Raw genomic sequence first — 15,883 nt, 5'->3', positions numbered from 1 at the left:
TGCATTTTGCTCCTGCCTTCTCCGGCATTTGACAGCTTGGGCTGCCACCAGCAACACAAAGGGAAGTTATTGCGGGACCGAAACCACCATCCATTTTGGTATCTCTCAGGAATTGGAGAAGGAGATAGACCGACAATCATTTGGAGATTCCATTCTGGGACCCTCAATTTCCACAAACCCTTACCATGTCTGTCCCGCCTTCTCTCAGAGCACCATCCAGCGAGGCAGCTGTGCTGGTAAACCTTGCTCTGCCCACTCACCCCCCCGGCCACATCAGGAACCCCCAGACCCCTGCCGGGACCATTTAGGAGACTGTGCTCAGGTCCCCTCCCCTGATTCACACACTTACTCTTTGGTCACGAGATGATCCTCAGCGGTGAAGCCCTGCCCTTTAGCGTTTGATTGTTGACAGCTGCTTCTGTGGGGAGGTGTAGCGGCATTGTCACTGGTCTAGTAATCCAGAGACCGAGTACTCTGGGGTCCCAGGTTCAAATCCCACTGCTGAGATGGTGAAATTGAATTTTTTAAAAATCTGGAATTAAAAGTCTCGTGATGACCATGAAACCATTGTCGATTGTCGTAAAAAAACATCTGGTTCACTAATGTCCTTTAGGGAAGGAAATCTGCCATCCTTACCTGTTTTGGGCTATTTGTGACTCTTAACTGCCCCTCAAGGGCAATTAGGGATAGAACATAGAAAAATACAGCAGAGAATAGGCCCTTCGGCCCACGATGTTGTGTCGAACTTTTGTCGTAGATTAAGAACAAATTAATCTACACCCCATCATTCTACCCTAATCCATGTATCTATCCAATAGCCGCTTGAAGGTCCCTAATGTTACCGACTCAACTACTTCCACAGGCAGGGCATTCCATGCCCCCACGACTCTCTGGGTAAAGAACCTACCTCTGACATCCCCCCTATATCTTCCACCATTCACCTTAAATTTATGTCCCCTTGTAATGGTTTGTTCCACCCGGGGAAAAAGTCTCTGACTGTCTACTCTATCTATTCCCCTGATCATCTTATGAACCTCTATCAAGTCGCCCCTCATCCTCCTCCGTTCTAATGAGAAAAGACCTAGCACCCTTAACCTTTCCTCGTAAGACCTACTCTCCATTCCAGGCAACATCCTGATAAATCTCCTTTGCACCTTTTCCAAAGCTTCCACATCCTTCCTAAAATTAGGCGACCAGAACTGCACACAGTACTCCAAATGTGGCCTTACCAAGGTTTTGTACAGCTGCATCATCACCTCACGGCTCTTAAATTCAATCCCTTTGCTAATGAACGCTAGCACACCATAGGCTCTATCCACTTGAGTGGCAACTTTCAAAGATCTATGAACATAAGAACATAAGAACTAGGAACAGGAGTAGGCCATCTGGCCCCTTGAGCCTGTTCCGCCATTTAATGAGATCATGGCTGATCTTTGTGGACTCAGCTCCACTCTCCGGCCCTTACACCATATCCCCGAATCCCTTTATTCTTTAGAAAGGCATCTATATTTTTCTTAAAAACGTTTAAAGGAGCCTCAACTGCTTCACTGGGCAAGGAATTCCAGAGATTCACAACCCTTTGGGTGAAGAAGTTCCTCCTACACTCCGTCCTATATCTACCTCCCCTTATTTTGAGGCTGTGCCCCCTAGTTCTGCTTTCCCCGACAGTGGAAACAACCTGCCCGCATCTATCCTATCTACTCCCTTCATAATTTTATATGTCTCAATAAGATCCCCCCGCATCCTTCTAAACTCCAATGAGTACAGTCCCAGTCTACTCAACCTCTCGTCATAATCTAATCCCCTCAACTCTGGGATCAACCTAGTGAATCTCCTCTGCACTCCCTCCAGTGCCAATATGTCCTTTCTCAGGTAAGGAGACCAAAACTGAACACAATACTCCAGATGTGGCCTGACCAACACCCTATACAATTGCAGCATAACCTCACTAGTCTTGAACTCCATCCCTTTAGCAATGAAAGACAAAACTCGATTAGCCTTCTTAATCGCCTGTTGCACCTGCACACCAACTTTTTGCGACTCGTGCACCAGCACACCCAGGTCCCTCTGCACAGCAGCATGTTTTAACATCTTACCGTTTAAATAATAATCCATTCTGCTGTTATTCCTCCCAAAATGGACAGCCTCACACTTGGCAACATTGAATTCCATCTGCCAGACCCTAGCCCATTCACCTAACCTATCCAAATCCTTCTGCAGACTTCCGGTATCCTCTGCCCTTTTTGCTTTACCACTCATCTTAGTGTCGTCTGCAAACTTGGACACATTGCACTTGGTCCCCAACTCCAAATCATCTGTGTAAATTGTGAACAACTGCAGGCCCAACACTGATCCTTGAGGGACCCCACTAGTTACAGGTTGCCAACCAGAGAAACACCCATTTATCCCCACTCTCTGCTTTCTGTTAGTTAACCAATCCTCTACTCATGCTACCACTTTACCCTCAATGCCATGCATCTTTAGTTTATGCAGCAACCTTTTGTGTGGCACCTTGTCAAAAGCTTTCTGGAAATCCAGATATACCACATCCATTGGCTCCCCGTTATCTACTGCACTGGTAACGTCCTCAAAAAATTCTACCAAATTAGTCAGACACGACCTACCCTTTGTGAACCCATGCTGCGTCTGCCCAATGGGACAATTTACCTCCTACTATTAAATCTCCCTTCTCATCTTCCAAAGGACCAATATTTACCTTAGCCACATTTTTTTGTCTTATATATTTGTAGAAGCTTTTACTATCTGCTTTTATGTTCTGAGCCATTTTACTTTCATAGTCTACCTTACTCTTCTTTATGGCTTTTTTAGTAGCTTTCTGTTGTCCCCTAAAGCCTCCCCAGTCCTCTAGTCTCCCACTAATATTTGCCACTTTGTATGTTTTTTCCTTCAATTAGATACTCTCCCTCACCTCCTTAGATATCCGCGGTCGATTTTTCCCCTTTCTACCGTCTTTCTTTTTTGTCGGTATGAACCTTTTCTGAACACTGTGAAAGATCGCTCGGAAGGTTCTCCACTGTTCCTCAACTGCTTCACCATGAAGTCTTTGCTCCCAGTCTACCTTAGCTAGTTCTTCTCTCATCCCATTGTAATCGCCTTTGTTTAAGCACAAAGCACTAGTGTTTGATTTTACCTTGTCATCCTCCAACTGTATTTTAAATTCCACCATATTGTGGTCGCTCCTTCCAAGAGGATCCCGAACTATGAGATCATTAATCAATCCTGCCTCATGACACAGGACCAGATCTAAGATCGCTTGTTCCCTTGTAGGTTCCATTACATACTGTTCCAGGAAATTATCCCGGGCACATTCTATAAACTCCTCCTCAAGGCTGCCTTTACCAACCTGGTTAAACCAATCGATATGCAGATTAAAATCTCCCATGATAACTGCTGTACCATTTCTACCCCAAGACCCCAAGATCTCTCTGCCAAGAACCCTACCGTTAACCCTGTATTCCACATTCATAATTGTCCTTCCAAAATGGACAACCTCACACTTTTCAGGGTTAAACTCCATCTGCCACTTCTCAGCCCAGCTCTGCATCCTATCTAGATCTCTTTGCAGCCAACAACAGCCCTTCTCACTATCCACAACTGCACCAATCTTCGTACCATCTGCAAATTTACTGACCCACCCTTTAACTCCCTCATCCAAGTCATGAAAATCACAAACAGCAGAGGACCCAGAACTGAAACCTGCGGTACGCCATCGGTAACTGGGCTCCAGGCTGAATACTTGTCATAAACCACCACTCTTTGACTTCTTTCGGTTAGCCAGCTTGTTATCCAACTGGCCAGATTTCCCACTAACCCATGCCTCCTTACTTTATGCATAAGCCTACCATGGGGAACCTTATCAAAAGGCATTCTAAAATTCATGTACACTACATCCACTGCTTTACCTTCAGCCACGTGCTTGGTCACCTCCTCAAAGAATTCAATAAGTCTTGTGAGGCAAGACCTACCCCTCACAAATCTGTGCTGACTATCCCTAATCAAGCAGTGTCTTTCCAGATGCTCAGAAATCCTATCCCTTAGTACCCTTTCCATGACTTTGCCTACCACCGAAGTAAGACTAACTGGCCTGTAATTCCCAGGGTTATCCCTATTCCCTTTTTTGAACAGGGGCACGCCATTCACCACTCTCCAATCCCCTGGTACCACCCCTGTTGACAGTGAGGTCGAAAAGATCATTGCCAATGGCTCTGCAATTTCATCTCTTGCTTCCCCCAGAATCCTTGGATATATCCTGTCAGGCCCGGGGTACTTGTCTATCCTCAAGTTTTTCAAAATGCCCAACACATCTTCCTTTCTAATAAGTATCTCCTCGAGCTTACCAGTCTGTTTCACACTGTCCTCTCCAACAATATGGCCCCTCTCATTCGTAAATACTGAAGAAAAGTATTCATTCAAGACCTCTCCTATCTCTTCAGACTCAATACACAATCTCCCACTGCTGTCCTTGATCGGACCTACCCTCCCTCTAGTCATTCTCATATTTCTCACATATGTGTAAAAGGCCTTGGGGTTTTCCTTGATCCTACCCGCCAAAGATTTTTCATGCCCTCTCTTAGCTCTCCTAATCCCTTTCTTCAGTTCCCTCCTGGCTATCTTGTATTCCTCCAGCACCCTGTCTTAACCTTGTTTCCTCAGCCCTACATAAGTATCCTTCCTCTTAACAAGACATTCAACCTCTCTTGTCAACCATAGTTCCATCACTCGACCATCTCTTCCCTGCCTGACAGGGACATACATATCAAGGACATGTAGTATCTGTTCCTTGAACAAGTTCCACATTTCAATTGTGTCTTTCCCTGACAGCCTATGTTCCCAACTTATGCACTTCAGTTCTTGTCTGACAGCATCGTATTTACCCTTCCCCCAATTGTAAATCTTGCCCTGTTGCACGCACCTGTCCCTCTCCATTACGAAAGTGAAAGTCACAGAATTGTGATCACTATCTCCAAAATGCTCCCCCACTAACAAATCTATCACTTGCCCTGGTTCATTTCCAAATACCAAATCCAATATGGCCTCCCCTCTGGTCGGACAATCTACATACTGTGCTATAAAAGCTTCCTGGACACACTGCACAAACGCCACCCCATCCAAACTATTTGATCTAAAGAGTTTCCACTCAATATTTGGGAAGTTGAAGTAACCCATGACTACTACCCTGTGACTTCTGCACTTTCCAAAATCTGTTTCCCAATCTGTTCCTCCACATATCTGCTGCTATTGGGGGCCTATAGAAAACTCCCAACAAGGTGACTGCTCCTTTCCTATTTCTGACTTCAACCCATACTACCTCAGTAGGCAGATCCTCCTCAAACTGCCTTTCTGCAGCTGTTATACTATCTCTAATTAACAATGCAACCCCCCCCCCCCCCCACACCTCTTTTACCAGCCTCCCTAATCTTATTGAAACATCTATAACCAGGAACCTCCAACAATCATTTCTGCCCCTCTTCTATCCAAGTTTCCGTGATGGCCACCACATCGTTGTCCCAAGTACCGATCCATGTCTTAAGTTCACCCACCTTATTCCTGATGCTTCTTGCGTTGAAGTATACACACTTCAACCCATCTCCGTGCCTGCAAGTACTCTCCTTTGTCAGTGTTCCCTTCCCCACTGCCTCACTACACGCTTTGACATCCTGAACGTTGGCTACCTTAGTTGCTGGACTACAAATCCGGTTCACATTCCCCTGCCAAATTAGTTAAAACCCTCCCGAAGAGTACTAGAAAACCTCCCTCCCAGGATATTGGTGCCCCTCTGGTTCAGATGCAACCCGTCCTGCTTGCACAGGTCCTACCTTCCCCAGAATGCGCTCCAATTATCCAAATTCCTGAAGCCCTCCCTCCTCCACTATTCCTGCAGCCACGTGTTCAACTGCACTCTCTCCCTATTCCTAGCCTCACTATCATGTGGCACCGCACCAGAGATGACAACTCTGTCTGTCCTGGCTTTTAACTTCCAGCCTAACTGCCTAAACTCGTTTATTACACCCACACCTCTTTTTTTCCCTACATCGTTGGTACCAATGTGCACCACGACTTCTGGCTGCTCCCCCTCCCCCTTAAGGATACTGAAGACATGATCCGAGACATCCCTGGCCCTGGCACCCGGGAGGCAACATACCTTCCGGGAGTCTCGCTCGCGACCACAGAATTTTCCTATCTATTCCCCTAACCATTGAGTCTCCTATCACTATTGCTTTTCTATTCTCTCCCCTTCCTTTCTGAGCCCCAGAGCCAGACTCAGTGCGAGAGACCTGGCCGCTATGGCCTTCCCCCGGTAGGTCATCCCCCCCCCAACAGCATCCAAAATGGTATACTTGTTTTGAAGGGGAACGGCCACGAGGGATCCCTGCACAGTCTGCCCGTTCGTTTTCTTTCCCCTGACTGCAACCCAGCTACTCTTGCCCTGTACCTTGGGTGTGGTTACATCCCTGAAATTCTTGTCTATTACCCCCTCTGATCCACAGTTCATCTAGCTCCAGCTCCAGTTCCCTAACACGGTCTCTAAGGAGTTGAGTTGGGTACACTTCCCGCAGGTGTAGTCAGTAGGGCACCGATGGTATCCCTCACCACCCATATCCTACAGGAGGAGCATGCAACTGCCCTAGCCTCCATCCCCTCTTACCTTACAGAATATAGCTGCCCTGTGGACCAACTTGAACTCCGCCCTCCAACTCTGCTCCCAGTCAGCTGCATTCTCTGCAAACTCCCGGCTCCCTTCACACTCTTTGAGGAAATGTATGAAATGAAATGAAAGGAGCACCTTACTCCCTCCTCACCTCACTCCCTCAGTCACCAAACTCTCACTTTAGCACTCAAATGCACTCAAATTCAGCACTCAGTGGGCAACAAATGCTGGCACAGCCTGCGATGTCCATGAACTAATTTTTAAAAAGAGTTCAGGTACACAGTTCAGGTTTCAAAGTTTCCTTTAAATGCTATACACTAATCATCTTTTGAGACAAGGCACGTGTACCTTCGAGGAGCCACTTGAGAGTTGAAGAGTGTACAAGTGCATCTTCTCCGGCGACAAGATGCTCTCCGACATCTACAGGATCAAGGAAGGTGCCAAGGACATCACCTACAAGGTGGAGGGGAAGATTATTCCCAGAACTGAAGGATCGATTGATGAGTCTTTAATCGGTGGCAATGCTTCCCAAGAATGTCGTGATGAACAGGCTGAGTCTCAACTGTCCATTGTATTAAATCACAATCTGAAGGAAGTCAGCTTTGCAAAATCCGCCCACAGGAATTACATAAATGATTTTGTGAAACACCTGAAAATAAGAATCGAGGGACGGAATCCAGACAATGCCCAGGCAGTTATTGCAGAGATTCTATCCAATTTTGTAAACTATTGTTTTTTTCTTAGGTGAGAGTATGAACCACGATGGCATGGTTGGATTATTAAATTATCATGAAGATGTTCTTATTCCATACATTGTTTTCTTCAAGGATGGTTAGGAAACTGAAAAATGCTAAATCTCATGCCTGCAGTTCATCATGTTGAATTGATCAATCCTAATTACCTGCTGTAAAGTTAGACTGGTATCATTGAGCTGATTTCTGATCAGAAATGGAAGCATTGTTTGAACGTTTAAGTTGTAATACAGTGCATTAATCTCCTAAGAAAACCAAGGCTAATTTGTCATTTGCAGTAACCTTCCGCTGTAAAGCTAGAGCTTGGTCACAGTCAAAGGAAGTGAAATTGACTTTCAACATTGAAACCACAACATGGCTCTGTCCTGGGAGTGTTTGGTACAGCAGACAGGCTGCAGCTGTGGTTGCCCCTGTTATGGGCCTCCACAGTATTTAAAGATGGTTTGAAGGCCTCATGCCTTCGGCCCAGGGGTGACCCCAGACCTGGAAAGCTTCAGCGCCCCCGACCAAGCCCAACCTCCCGGAAGGGCACCACCCTGCCGGAAAATGGAAATGGCTGCTCACCTCCTTACTTCTCCTCAGCAGCCATTGTGCCAGCTTCATGTTTTTGAGAAGGTGTACTCAATGGCACCTGCGTGACTTCCCACTGGGGAGTCGGATAATTCCCGGGAGGCCACTGTATTCGACTTCAATCTCGCTAATGAGATTGAAATGAATGCAAATGAGAGTTAATGATATGCTCGCCATTTCTGGGCGAGATTTGGAACTCGCCATCGGGAGTGGGCTGGGTGAATTTTAAACTGGCTCGCGCCTGACGAATATCTCAATTTTGGCCTTTCCCACTATTTACCCAGCGCGCCGAGATCCGAGGTGGGCGCATTGCGGTGGTTAAATCACATCCATTCATTTACAGGCTGACTGCAAAATGAAGTCTTTCCCAAACGCCTGTTCAGTACAGGATGATAACAATGTAAAGTGTAATGCTAATAACTTGCTATACATATTGGATTGAACAGAAATGACAGAAATAAAAACCCCTGATATTGCTTCATATTGAAACATGAATATTAGTAAAATTGAAGTCCTCACTTTGTATTACAAATCCTGTCATGTACAAACAATAGCAAGTCCTGACTTATTCTATAAACGTTATAAAATTTGGATTACATTTACCTCACAGCACTCGTAGAATGAAGATTTTAACTTTCAGAATATGTCACACCTGCTTCAATAAATTGACCATTTCTCTATCCACTCCCCCAATAGTTGGCTCCCTGGTTCTTTTAGTTTACTGGAAATAGATATATACCATTGCCATAAACTCATATTCAAATTAGTGACACTAAAATTGCATAATAGTACTCTGACCAAAGGAAGATTTTCAGTTTAGCAATAACTTGGCAGTATAATTCACAACTTTCTATATATAGAGTCCTTTATTTCACAAGGAAAGAAAATCATTCATTCAATCTGCATTGGCTATTGTTCTTAAATCATCCAATGTCTTACCCACTAATGATGGATTTAATTCTTTAGTAACGTGACAGCTGCACAAGCCACAGGGCCCAGAGGATGTGGCTTTATGTTTGAGTCGATCTGTTACAATAAGAATTCTCTCATGCAAGCCATATGTTGTACTTTAATGTATTCATTTTGACTAAGATCCGGGCTTGCTTTGCTGGGGTGTTGAGGAACCCACCCACATACTCCACGAAGATATACACGAGGCCTCCTTTTTGCCTACATCTGAAGCAGGTGTTAGTCCCATCACAAATCACCTGGTCCGTATCGGTTTGACCTGAGGTGACCAGCATAATGACCTAAACAAACCCTAAACATTGCATACATGAAAAAAGTCATATACTTACCAAGATCATCATTCCAACTGCAACCAGTCTTGAGATCTTTGGCATCTGACCTCCAGGCTCTTGTCCTGACCTCCAATGTCCCTCTTGTTGGTCTTGATCTGCACCCCCCAATCTCAAGGCCTCCTGACCACAACCTTGAGGTCCGCAAAATCCGACCCCTCCTCGACCTCCATGACAAGTCCAAAGATCTGACCAATTATTTGTGGTTGTTTCAGTGAAAGTAGTCCAGCTTTCTCCTGCAGAACCATTGTGAAGGTAATGAGAGCTGAACCCCATTACTCAAAGCTTTTGTGACATAATAATTTGTTCAATAACCCTGCAGCGCCCTAAGCGTGTGCTTCCAAATTTGTGGGAGAGGAGATAGGACTAAAAATTGAAAAGGTGAGACATTAGAAAAACTGGCTGCACTTAAAGTTGATATGTCATCAGGACTGGATCAGATATATTCAAGGATGTGGAATTTTCCATTCCAGGGTTAAGTCCTTTGGCGGTGGTGGGAACTGAGCGAGTTCCCTGCCTAGTGGGAATTCGTACCATATTGCATGGCTCTGGCTTAATTAATTATGCAGTCAGGGGTTTCCCAGCATTTTGAGTGGCGGGGTGGACTGGAGAGCCATCATATCTGAGCATCATATTTAAAAGGTGCCCAGATATTAACTTACCCACCATTGAAGGAAAAGATGCACCCCCTGGAAGGTCCTGAAGTTAGGAGATCCACATTGTAGATGCTCCACTCGACCACTATTGCATGATGTATTCCAAGGACCAAGATGCTGGAAGCCTCCACCTTCTCTTCTGATCTCTTCTACCCCAGGCCTTCTTGTAGGTAAGTCCAACACATGCACACCACGTTGGTCTGGCCATGTTCCGGACTGGCATGATATGCCACCGCTGGTGCTGAGAATTGGACAGGGGGACGATTCCAGTCGACCTTTCCCCTATGTCCCATTAACGGGATGCAAAGCAGTTTCACACCAGCTTCTGTTGGAAATGGTGACCCACCCCGACACAGGAGAGCGCAAATTCCCGCTGTCATTTTCCACTTGGGAGAAACCGATTTTTTAGCTTCCGCTGCACTTTCTCCCGCCCCCCGTTAAATCTGCTACTAGAACGACTGGATAATTCTATCCAGAGGAAAATACACGCAGATGTTTCAAAGGCAATGGTCACCAATTCTCCTTAGATACAAGAGTATTGTAAATGTTACACCAATGGTAAAAAGAGGAAGTAAGGATAAATCCTGAAGCCACAGGTCAGTCAGTTTAACCTTGGTGGTGGAAACACATTTAGAAGGGATAATTCAAGACAAAATTAACATTCACTTGGACAAGTGTGGATTAATTGAGGAAAGCCAGCATGGACTTTAAAGGTAAATCAAGGCATACCATGAGTGCAACAATATTTCCTTTTTTGTGTTCCATGTGTGGTGGGGTTTACCACACAACCCACCTCGTGTTTCGTGGCGGTGGGAGGCGGCCCACCTTTGGGCAGCGGCGGGACCTCTGGACCCACATTGTCAACAGGGTTTCCCATTGAACACACCCTTTACCTCCGTGAAACCCACTGCAGCGGCGTGCCCTTGGCAGGGCCAGAAGATCACTCCAGTATGAATGGCCGGAAGGTTCTAGCCAATGTTTTATTTTGTAAAAAAATGCTTTATTTTTTAAAACTCCAAGAAAACATGACAAACATTTTAAAATAGCCATCACAGAGAGTACAATGATATTCAAACTTTCTACAAGGATTGTGTAACATCCTGAGATGCGTCTGTGTAATCAAAGGAGCTTTACAAAGTGGTCATTACAAAACGTGCAATGGCATTTGAGCTGTTTTGTACTCTAAACTTTTGAGATGAAGCCTTTCAGGTTGCTTTTTGCTCCATGTAAACAAGCTTTCAAACTTATCCCCTTCTACCTTTAAATCCCTTTGTTCATATACCTTCAGCTATTTCCAGCGCACAGAATTTTGAAATGCATTTATTAGCTTTCCATTCACTCACATTGATTTACTTTCAGAATGACCTGATCTCTTTACCACTTGATACACCTCCTATATCTAATTTCCATACTTCCATATGTTCCCTTTTATTCTCAGGTTATCCGTACAAAACAAGTCTTCATTTTTGCAACTTCCCACCCTCGATCAATCCCCTTCTTCTTTCCTCCCCAAATAATCTCTACAATAGGATGTGTGAATTTAAAATGGTGCAGGACTTGCTTTCCAGCAAGCTCACTGGGTGACTATTGAAATCCAACTATGTAGTGGGGGGAATAGGTGAATCAAAGGGACAGTCTGCCTGGCCAATATAATGTTGCTTCCTGCCTTTGATCTCTTCTATGAAGCATAAGAAGTTTTTCGTGTTGAGTTTCAGCTATCCATGTATTTCTGAATGTTAGCAGGTCAGAACATTGGTAGACCCGAGAGGCCCAATGGCCCAATTTTGTACTGTGAATGGCTCTATGCATCTTTCTGCATCTTGTGTGAAATCAATAATCTCAACGTCCTTTCTTACAGATGGATTTTTTTTCAGGTTTTATTGTGGGCAATTCGCTAAAGACTATTTTAATTTTTTTCTCTTTTGTTTCCATATTTTGTTTCCATCTAGAGTAAAGGGAAAAGTAATGAACCCTAAATTAGGGTTCAGGTGCAAGAGGGTGAATGCACAGAGTTTGGTTAATAAAGGCTGGGATTCTCCATTGTGAGTCCGCCCCCTTATCGATGCTAGCGAGGGCAAAGAATTTGGCGTGCCGATCGCTGGTAGCGGGATTCGCTACTCCCACTGCTTGTCAATAGGATTTCCAATTGACTTCCGGGTGCGGCTGTGCAGAGCTAGGTCGCATATTCGGTAGCTCCCGTCTGGAACGGACTCTCAGACCTTTTTCAGGAGTTTCCACAGACTTTTCGGGGCAGATTGGTGAAGCGAACACTGCCAAAAGGATTCCCCCTCGAGACTTCCGGTTGCGGCTATGCAGAGCAAAGTCGCACATCCATCGCTCACGCAAAAACTGACTTTTGGGCTCTTTTAAGGGCCCCCAAGGGCACTTTTTCGACGTTTCCCGGTGTGGGAAGGAGTTAATAATAGTTCCCCGTCAGTATATGGCTTTAACTAGGAGCGGGGCGACAAAAAAGGTGGTGGTGGACCAGAAGAAGGGAGGGAAGAAGGACAAAATGGCGGCGGGCGGAGACCAGGCAGCATGGAGGCAGTGGGCAGAGGAGCAACAGGAGGGTATCCAGCGCTGCCTCAGAGAGATTAAAACATACCTGCTAGAGCCGATGAAGGCTTCTATTGATAAGCTGCTGGAGACACAGACGGCCCACGGGGTGGCGATCCGAGAGGCTCGACAAAAGATCTCTGACAATGAGGACAAGATCTTAGGCCTGGCGGTAAAGGTGGAGGCGCACGAGGCGCTCCACAAGAAATGGCAGAAGCGGTTCGAGGAGATGGAGAATCGGTCGAGGCCTTTGCATTGTTTTGGGTTTCTTTTTCTCTGTGTTTTTCTCTTTCGGGTTGGGGAGGGTGGATGGGGCGGATTGGGCACTGTTTTGGTTGGTGGTGGGGCTTGGTAAGTGGAGAGCACGGGCTTTTTTCCCGCGCCAAAAACTGGGGGGGGGGGGGCCGGGGCGGGGGAGTGAGGATTGTTTCCCGTGCTTAGAATGGAGGGGGGAGGGGGAGAGCCTGTGGATGGGGAGCGGGAGAGGAGGGTGTGCCACACAGTGGGAGGAGTCGAAGGGGAGGCGGGAGTGGCCGGGGTCAGCAGGAGTCAGCTGACTTACGGAAGTGCAATGGGGGGAGTAAACCAGCTAGGATGGGTCCTAGCCGGGGGGGGAGGGGGGAATCGAGTTGCTGCTGCTAAGGTCAAGGAGGAGCTGGAACGAGTGGGGGGGGGGTCGAGACGGGGGTATGCCGCTGTGGGGAACGGGCCGGGTGTGGGGTGCGGGCGCGTGGCTGGCCGAGGAGGGGTCATGGCTAGTCGGCTGGGGAGAGGGGCGAGTAGCCCCCTGATCCGGCTGATAACCTGGAATGTAAGGGGACTGAATGGGCCGGTTAAGCGAGCCCGCGTGTTCGCGCACCTGAAGGGGCTCAAGGCAGATGTCGTTATGCTCCAGGAGACACACCTGAAGGTGGCAGACCAGGTAAGACTGAGGATAGGGTGGGTAGGTCAGGTGTTTCGCTCGGGGCATGATGCCAAAAATCGAGGGGTGGCGATCTTGGTGGGAAAGAAGGTGTTATTCGAGGCGTCGAGCATTGTGGCAGATAATGGCGGTAGGTACATAATGGAAAGTGTAAGTTGCAGGGAAAGAGGGTGGTACTGGTCACTGTGTATGCTCCGAACTGGGACGATGCGGGTTGTATGCGGCGTATGTTGGGTTGGATCCCAGTCTTGGAAGTGGGGGGCCTGATAATGGGGGGAGATTTTAACACAGTGCTGGATCCGGCACTGGATCGCTCCAGGTCTAGGACGGGTAGGAAGCCGGCGGCGGCTAGAGTGTTGAGGGGATTTATGGACCAAATGGGAGGGGTGGACCCTTGGAGATTTGCAAGGCCGGGGGCTAGGGAATTTTCATTCTTCTCACATGTCCATAAGGCTTATTCTCGAATCGACTTTTTCATTTTGAGTAGGGCGCTGATAGCGAGAGTAGAGGATACCGAGTATTCGGCAATAGCCATTTCGGACCATGCCCCGCATTGGGTGGACTTGGAGGTGGGGGAGGAGAGGGACCAGCGCCCGCTATGGCGCTTGGAGGTGGGAATGTTGGCGGACGAGGGGGTGAGCGAGCGGGTCCGAGGAAGTATAGAGAAGTACTTGGAGACCAACGACAACGGGGAGGTTCAAGTGGGGATGGTATGGGAGGCACTGAAGGCGGTGGTGAGGGGAGAGCTGATCTCCATTAGGGCCCACAAGGAGCGGAGGGAGCGGGGGGAGAGGAAGAGGCTGGTGGGGGAGATGGTGAGGGTAGACAGGAGGTATACGGAAGACCCTGAGGAAAGATTGTTGAGGAAGAGGCGCAGCCTCCAGGCCGAATTCGACCTGGTGACCACCAGGAAGGCGGAGGTGCAGTGGAGGAAGGCCCAGGGGGCGGTCTACGAGTATGGGGAAAAGGCAAGCCGGATGCTGGCGCATCAGCTTCAGAGGCGGGACGCAGCTAGGGAGATCGGGGGAGTTAAGGACAGGGGAGGGAGCGTGGTGCGGAATGGGGTTGGCATCAATGGGGTCTTCAGGGGCTTCTAGGAGGAATTGTACCGATCCGAGCCCCCACGGGAGGAGGGAGGGGTGGGCCGCTTCCTGGACCAATTGAGGTTTCCAAAGGTGGAAGAGGGACTGGTGGCGGGACTGGGGGCCCCGATTGGGCTGGAGGAGATGATCAAAGGGATAGGAAGCATGCAGGCGGGGAAGGCACCGGGGCCGGACGGTTTCCCGGTCGAGTTCTATAAAAAATATATGGACCTGTTGGGTCCGCTGTTAGTTAGGACCTTTAATGAGGCCAGGATGGGGGGGGGGGCTTTACCCCCGACGATGTCCCGGGCACTGATCTCCTTGATCCTGAAGCGGGACAAGGATCCCCTGAAATGTGGGTCTTACAGACCGATTTCCTTGCTAAATGTAGATGCCAAGGTGCTGGCGAAGGTCTTAGCCACGAGGATTGAGGATTGTCTGCCGCAGATCACCCATGAAGACCAGACGGGGTTTGTGAAGGGGAAACAGTTGAACGCGAATGTGCGGAGGCTTTTGAATGTTATCATGATGCCGGCGAGGGAGGGGGAGGCGGAGATAGTGGTGGCGATGGACGCTGAGAAAGCCTTCGATAGGGTAGAGTGGGGGTACCTGTGGGAGGTGTTGAAGAGGTTCGGGTTTGGGGAGGGGTTTGTCAGGCGGGTTAGGCTATTGTATGAGGTCCCGATGGCGAGTGTGGCCACAAATAGGAGGAGGTCCGAGTACTTTCGGATGCACCGAGGGACGAGACAGGGGTGTCCCCTGTCCCCCCTGCTCTTCGCACTGGCGATTGAACCCCTGGCTATGGCACTGAGAGAGTCAAGGAACTGGAGGGTGTTGGTGCGGGGTGGGGAGGAGCATAGGGTGTCACTTTATGCGGACGACCTGCTGCTGTATGTGGTGGACCCGGTGGGAGGAATGCCAGAGGTAATGAGGATGCTCAGGGAATTCGGGGACTTTTCGGGGTACAAGCTCAATATGGGGAAGAGCGACCTGTTCGTAGTTCAGCTAGGGGACCAGGAGAGGGGGATTGGCGAGCTCCCACTAAAAAGGGCGGAGAGGAGCTTCAGATATTTGGGGGTCCAGGTGGCCAGGAGCTGGGGGGCCCTGCATAGGCTTAACTTTACAAGGCTGGTGGAGCAAATGGAGGAGGAGTTCAAGAGGTGGGATGCGTTGCCACTGTCCTTGGCAGGTAGGGTGCAGTCAATCAAAATGACGGTGCTCCCAAGGTTTTGTTCCTTCCGAGATCTTCCCCACTCCCACCCACCCCTCCCCGAGAGCACCCTGTCCTGTACTATGTGTGGCAGTAGCCGCAGGAATTCTACCACCTGCTGTCTGGCAAACGCCCTGACCTGTAAGTACCTGAAGGTGCCTCCCCGT

At 48.1% G+C, this 15,883-nt stretch overlaps 1 pseudogene; it reads left to right on the top strand.

The window, feature by feature from the left end:
* LOC140418647 (translationally-controlled tumor protein homolog) overlaps positions 1–7,524 on the top strand; it is a 45,523-nt pseudogene extending 37,999 nt beyond the window's left edge.
* Positions 7,525–15,883: the final 8,359 nt, after the last annotated feature.

The sequence above is a fragment of the Scyliorhinus torazame genome, chromosome 1 (genome assembly GCF_047496885.1).
Source record: "Scyliorhinus torazame isolate Kashiwa2021f chromosome 1, sScyTor2.1, whole genome shotgun sequence".
In the NCBI taxonomy this organism is placed as follows: Eukaryota; Metazoa; Chordata; class Chondrichthyes; order Carcharhiniformes; family Scyliorhinidae; genus Scyliorhinus; species Scyliorhinus torazame.
This window is presented reverse-complemented; position numbering and strand designations above follow the sequence as displayed.